The sequence below is a fragment of the Delphinapterus leucas genome, chromosome 15 (genome assembly GCF_059928025.1).
Source record: "Delphinapterus leucas isolate spDelLeu-1000000601 "Yukka" chromosome 15, BTC_Dleu_Yukka2, whole genome shotgun sequence".
Taxonomy (NCBI): domain Eukaryota; kingdom Metazoa; phylum Chordata; class Mammalia; order Artiodactyla; family Monodontidae; genus Delphinapterus; species Delphinapterus leucas.
This window is the reverse complement of record NC_143143.1, coordinates 26468587-26476011: the sequence shown is the minus strand read 5'-3', so window position 1 is coordinate 26476011 and position 7425 is coordinate 26468587. Positions and strand designations below refer to the sequence as shown.

Genomic DNA, 7425 nt, shown 5'->3' with positions numbered 1-7425 from the left:
GTGAGACCGGCGGAGACCGAGGGCCGGACGGGGGAGTCAGCCGGGCGGGCGGCCCGTGTCCTGGGCGGCCTCTCCAGTCGGCCCTGCGGCTGCAGCGGAGCCGCCGGGTCCGCGCCGTCCCGGGACCCGCGCGGGCGGGGCGGGGCTGCCGGGCCAGGGCCGCGGGACCGCAGGGCCAGTCTCCTCGCAGCCAGTCCCCGCACGCGGGTGCAACCGCGAGGCGCACCTCAGTTTCCCCCGGCGGCGGGTTGGCGCCGTGGACGCGGCGCTGCTGCCCGCGGCAACACCATTTATTGAGCCTTAACCGTCTGCCCGCGCTTACGCGGTTCCACTGCTGGGCTGCACGGAGAGGTGAAGCGCCCTGCCCAGGGTCTCCGTGCTGGGACACGGTAGAATCGGGGTTTAAGCCCTGGCACAGCGAGTCCAGCGCCCCGCCCCGTACTTGCCTCCCATCCTTCTCCCCACCCCCACTCGCTGGGTTTTAGGGCTCGAGTTCTACTCCTCCGGTCCCGATTGGGCTGCAGAGGGTGTGTCTGGGGACCCCCTCCCCCTGCTTGAATGCAGCATGGCATATGAATTTATTGGGTGAGAGTCCTTGGCTTTTGTCGATTTCCCGAAATGGTCAATAACTTTTGTTTGGCCCTGTGTGAGGGCAGAAGTGGGCTTAAAAGCAGCGGTGTGTGCCGGGGGTGGGGCGTCAGATCGAATGGAAGTGGACTATTGCAGCCCAGGGCTTGCTTTAAGCAAAGGAAACTTTTCAAGTTTGTTTTTGGTTAAGCACGTGATTCCACTCTTCGGAGCAGTGGTGCTCAACTTTGTCAGACCAAGGCTCCTCCCACTTGCAGCAGAAGTTTGTAAAGCCCCCATTACAGCTCTGAAATGAACTTCGTCAGTAATGTAACCTACCTACATACATAATTGAAAATCAGTGTGATGCTCCGATTTAAATGTAAGGGAGAAGTAAAAGGAGAACAATATATGACATGCATTGCCATATCACATCTAGCACATACCGCTGTGCTGTACCTGCTTCTAGTGAATAAGCTTGGCCTGAAGAGAGGTAAAAATATCAGAAGCTATTTCATACAAGAAAAGGAAAGATCAGAGAGATAGATACAGAGGTAGGGGACGCCTAAGTGTTGGGATAAACTTTTTATGATAATGAAGAGAGAAACAAGTCCGGGTTGAATTAGGAATAACATGCCAAGGTAAAGTACAGACTATCTCAGTCAACATGTAAATAATATTAATATAACCCCTCCATGAACGCCACGTTTTCAAACGACATTGTAGGGCAGCTTTTGTGCCACAAGCTTGGAGGTACTGGCTGCTTCGAGGCACCATGCTGGATTCCTACCGCTTATCACTGATAATAATGAATAAAATATTAGCTAGATTGAAAGGTTTTGTTTGTTTTGCTTTGTGTTTGATTCGGTGCCAGTATGTTACTTAGTAGTGTAGGTATGCTCAGTATTGTGACGCAATTATATGTTGAGATAATGCATGGTGTGAGGAAATGGTCGCTAATTTTCAGGCACGAGTTATTATTCAATCTCAACTTCCCTCACGTTAGCTACCTTCCCCTGAATTACTGGGGTTTTTCCATAGTTTCTTGTGAAAACTGTTTAGTATTGTGTTCTAAAGTAACGCCAGTTACCGTGATAAATCTGGCTGGTCATTGAAACGATTCTCAGGACCAGGATAAATGTTCATTATGTAGATCTGTCCCATGTGAGAAGTTCAAGCATCCTGGCTTCCAGACACTAAATGCCGGTGGTGTGCCCTAGTCACTTGATAACTAAACATGTCTCTTAGAGGACCGTACTAGCTCCTTTGAGATCCACTCTAAAGAACAGTCGTCGTTGTCTAGTCAGTTATAACAGGGAGGGGGGCAGAATTTAACTGACAAACAATTTTTATTGGGAACATTTTTTCCCTGTTCTTTCTTTCTACTTAACTAATATCCATGTTAGAGAATTTGGTCAATGCATATTGTACAAGGGTGAAAACTAAAATGACCTATAATCATATTGTCCTCAGTCCTCCTAATATGATTCATTAGAAATTCTTTTCATTTGAAACTCTGTTAGTCTTGCTGCTATGGGGAAAATGCAAATTGAGTTGAGAAAGTTCATCTCTGACTATTATATAGCTACAGTGTAACATGATGAATTTCTTCAACTTTTGTTAAATCTACAAAGGAAGTTTATTTTTCCTTTTCCTTGGATAGATAAATTGCTTCTTTGCTATAAGATGTTCGTTTATTGTTCATTGCTTGTTACTTTTGAAAGGTGCTATGGAAACAAGCATGTAAGTAAAGGCTTTTGTCAGAAAAGAAGGATGTATTTTGTACCTGCTTTTTGTATTTGGAGAGAGTGTGACTATTGAACTTGAAACCTTTTATCCGGGCATCTTGGTAGTTTCTGGTGGGATTAATCGGGTGAGAGGGAAGAAGGGAGTTGGGGGGCTCCTTCCTTTCAGAACATGAAGTTTGTCCCACTGCCTCCTCTCCAGTGGTCTCCCAGGTGCCAGACCTAAAGGTTTTTCTTACAGTGATCCTCTGATTATTTTTACTTCCCCTTGACCCATATGTTTTAACAGGACTTTAACAAACTGCACTTATTAAGAAATGTGTTTGCCCTGTTTTGTTTTGTTTTTGTTTTGTTTCAATAAATGACATGGCACCTCCTAGCAGGAAGGAAGCAGGGTTTCAACCCTGAAGTGTTACTGCAGTTGGCCTTTAATTGGGGTGGGGGTGTTTTCAGGGGGACATTATTTACTCACTCATTAAACACCTATTGTGGGGGGAAAATAAATAAATAGCCTAGAGATAGCTACATTGAATACTTTTGGATTGGAAAATTATCCAAATTGAGTGATTAATTTGTATTACTTTGTGCAAGCAGTATCATGTTCCAGGGTAAAAAGAGGTCACTCTTTTTTAGTCACTACCTTTTAAAAAAATACTCATATGTACAAAAATGAACCAAATAATATTGCATGGAAGTTGAAACCGTTCCAGTGTTTAGGCGTGGGACAAATTGTTTTATGGACAAAAATCCATGCCTCTGTGGATGAAAATGCATAATTTATTATATGCATATCTCTGAGATTTATAATTAAGCTATTTCATTGATATATTTTTTAAGATGCATATCTGAGATGGACTATATCTTAAAATTGACAAGTGATGGTTTAATTGGCAACTTTTGTTCTTTCTTAGTGGTACATAAAATGATAGTGTCTGGAAATGATGGCGTCTTATTGATAGATGCCGTAAGATAGGGATATGTAGAAATTTCAGCACATTGATTAATGTTTAACACCAAAAACTTTATACAAAGGATGACTTGCAAAATGAAGATACATAACAGTTCCAGGTCCTTCCATCTCAACTAGAATTCTTTACTTGGAAGATGCCTTTAAAGATTTTCCCCCCATGTAAAACAAATGGAGAATCAGTGTTTGTAAATATAAGAACCATTTTCAAAATGTTTAGAAGGAAACAAACTGGTGATTTTTCATGGAGAGCAGATGGTATGGTTAATGTGTTTGAAATAAAGTTAATCAGACAGTATAACCAGGCAGATGTATGAATATGCCTTCTTGGGTTTTTTTTCCCCATTCTGGAAGGTTCATGGGTCCACTTATAAATGAAAGTTGTCTCAAACGAGACATCCTTAAATTGAATTTCAACAATTCACTGTTATTTTAATAAGACATATGCTTGAAAATGTATTTATTCCGAGTTAAAGACAGAATTTATATGGGAGGCTACATGATGTCTCCCACCCTGGAAACCTGTGTATGGACTCTGCTACTGAGGGCAGATTTCATAGGAAACTCAGCCACGTGAAGACTGCATACCTTCTTCCCCAGGTGGATTTGAGCTTTTCTTCGCAAGTGCACTCCCCAAACCAGCAGCACATCAGCAGCTTCCTGGAGCTGGTTTGAAATGCTGACTCAGGGACTCACCCCAGACTTACTGAACCAGAATCTGCTTTTTAACAATATCCTCCTCCAAGTGATGCATGAGGATGTGTAAGAAGCATTGGACCAGATCACTGGCTCTCAAAGTTGAGTGTGTATTACCAGAATTACTCCCTACCACTCCCAGAGTTTCTGGTTCAGTAGGTCTGGGCTGGGGCTTGAGAATTTGCATTTTTAACAGGTTCTCAGGTAATGCTGATGCTGCTGGTCCAGGGACCATACTTTGAGAAGCATTAGGCTAAAGCATCCTCGTTGCGCTCTCCTATTCTCTCTTCTGATTCCTTGCCCCCCAAATAGCGGTTTTATAGATTATTATAATCTTGTGCTTTAGCTTGATTAAAGAAAAAAAATCAGATTGTCTTGTATGATTTTTAGTGATGGCCACACTAATCTTGCTTGTTAATATCTAATTTCAGAGAAAAATTCTTTCATTTTTATTTACTATTACTTTTTAAATTGAAGTATAGTTGATTTACAATGTGTTAGTTTCAGGTGTACAGCAAAGTGATTCAGTTATACATACATACATATATACATATGTACACATATATATATTCTTTTTCGGATTCTTTTCCATTATAGGTTATACAAGGTATTGAATATGGTTCCCTGTGCTATACAGTAAGTAGGTCCTTGTTGTTTATCTTTTTTATATACAGTAGTGTGTATCTGTTAATCCCAAACTCCTAATTTAGGAAAAAATTCTATTTTAATGCGTGTTGGATTTTGACTCTAGGTGATAAGTAGTTCTCTTTCTCTTCGTCCTGTGAGTTATACTTTTAACACTTTAAAATTCTTTTTGTATATATAAAATGTTCATGTGGTTCAAAAACTAAAATGGAGTATTCTGAGGAGTCTAATTTCCAACTCTGTCTTGGTCTAATATGCTCCCTTTGGCCACAGATAATTTTTTCTATTTGTTTCCTATAGATGTCTACTGTTTCTTTGTGTAGATACAAGCAGATACCAGTATACTCTATATATCCCCTCCTTTTTATATAAAATGTAAATTATTCTGACCCTGTTTTTTTTTTTCAGTTAGTATACCTTTAGTATCTTTCTACATTAGTATATAGAAAACATTTATTTAACATATGCAGAATATACCATTGTGTGGCCTGTGCCAGAGTTTATTAAGTAGCCCCAATAAATGATGAAGTATCCCAATAAATGATGGATACTTGAGTGTTTTCCAGTCTCTTCCAGTCACAGCCTGTGGTGAATAAACTTGTGTACATATCATTTCGTATATGTGAAGTGTATCTGTGGGATATCTTTCCAGAAGTGGGATTACTGGGTCAGTGAGCAATGCATTTATAATTTTGATAAATGCTGCCCTCTTTCAGGGTTGTACAGTTTTGAACTCCTGCAAGTAATGCACTAGAGTACCTGTCTCCATAGCCTCTCCCAATAGAGTGTTTACCAACCTTTGGATTTGTATCAGTCTGAAAGGTGAAAAGTTACTCGTGGTGTTAATGTGCATTACTTTGATTATGAATGAGGCTGAGCATCTTTTCACGTGCTTAAAGGCTGTTTCTGTTTCTTTTTCTATGAACCATCTGTTCATGCCCTTTCTGCGTTTTTCTTTTGGATCACTTTTTTCTTATCAATTTCTAGGAATTTATAAATTAGAGAGATTAGCCCTTTGTGATGTGAGTTGCAATTTCCTCAAGATTGTCATTTTTAAAAAAATTGCTGTCATGTATTTTGGTATAGAGAAGGCTTTTAAGTTTTTTCTTTAAATTTTAAGTAGTTAATATTTTACGGTGTCTGGATTTTGAGTCACGGAAAGGCCTTCAAGAATTTGGATTTGGCCCATTTTTTTTTCTTTCAGTGTTTTTTTCTTTTATGGTTTCATTTTTACACTTAAACCTTTGATCCATTTAAAATTTATTCTGGTGTTCAGGAGTGATATATAGATTCAACTTTTTCCATATGGCTACCAGTTATCTTTACCCATTTGTTTCAGAATACAATACACCTTCATTATATTCTGAATTTCCAGATGTATTGGGGTGCATCTCTGGACTTTCTGTTCTATTCCATTAAGTCTTTCTATTCCTGCACAAGTACACATTATTGGTTTTATAAAATGTCTTAATGCCTTGTAAAACTAGTTTCGCCTGCTGCCCTTCGTTTTCCTGGCAATTCTTGCTTGTTTATTTTTCCATGTGAACTTTAGAATCATTTGTCAGTTCCAGAAGAAAAAGAACTTAGGCAAATTGAGATCGTGTTAAATTTATAAACTAACATAGGGAGAATTGATATCTTTCGGATATTGAATTTTCCTATCCAGGAACATTGTGTATTTTTTCATTTGTTTGGTTTTACTCCCGAATCCTTCTGGAGCATTTTCAAGTTTTTCTCATATAGCTTTTGCCCATTTCTTATTAAATTTGTTGTGTGTGTGTGTGTGTGTGTGTGTGTATATATATACACACACATATACATGTATGTATATATATATATTTTTGTGAGATCTTCTTTTCCTTTATCTTTTCTAAGTGGTTTTTTTTTTAAGGTTTGTTTTTTAAATTAATTAATTAATTTTTTTTGGAGCTGCATTGGGTCTTCGTTGCTGTGCGCGGGCTTTCTCTAGTTGCATTGAGCGGGAGCTACTCTTTGTTGCAGTGTGCTGGCTTCTCATTGCAGTGGCTTCTCTTATTGTGGAGCACAGGCTCTAGGCATGCGGGCTTCAGTAGTTGTAGCATGTGGGCTCAGTAGTTGTGGCTCGTAGGCTCTAGAGCTCAAGCTCAGTAGTTGTGGCACCCGGGATTAGTTGCTCCATGGCATGTGGGGTCTTCCCGCACCAGGGCTCGAACCCGTGTCCCCTGCACTGGCAGGCGGATTCTTAACCACTGCGCCACCAGGGAAGTCCCTGTAAGTGGTTTTGATTGTTTGTATGAAGGCTGTTTATTTCTGTGTAAGTACAGAAGTTTATATACCCTGAAGTTCTAAGTAGTTTTTAACAGACGTTAAATTCTGCAGAATCCTTTATACATTTTTGCCTAAAAGAAAAGAAAGCCTTGGGAGTCAGGCTTACAGTTAAATTCTGTGGCTGCATTTATGAGCTCTGTGGACATCTGGGGATCTGTTTGACTACTCTGAGCCTCAGTTTCCTAATCAGTAAAAGGAACATTTCTGGCTTGGTAAGAATGTTGGGAGAATTAAAAAGAGCTTGGGACTCATCACTTAGTGCCGCTTCCACCACCATCACTGCCAGCCGCAACAGAGATTGAGGTTGCTGTGCTCTTTTTCTTCCTCTTTCCCCTCTCACCTTTAAAAGACAAAGAAAAGAAGAAAAATGATGCTAGACTTGAAGTTAAAAGCAAGTTGTGATTCACTCGGAGCAGGATAATCAACATACTGAGAACAAACTCAGCCCCGTATTTGAGGCCCCTCCTGCCTGCCTTTCTAGCCTTGCTGCTGCTTGCC

General features: G+C 40.3%; 2 protein-coding genes across 3 annotated transcripts in view; both read left to right on the top strand.

The window, feature by feature from the left end:
- Positions 1–7425, top strand: part of MRTFB (myocardin related transcription factor B) — a 200553-nt gene that overhangs the window by 101 nt on the left and 193027 nt on the right. The window lies entirely within an intron of this gene.
- Positions 1–7425, top strand: part of ERCC4 (ERCC excision repair 4, endonuclease catalytic subunit) — a 184421-nt gene that overhangs the window by 121341 nt on the left and 55655 nt on the right. The gene's annotated exons all lie outside the window — the stretch shown is intronic.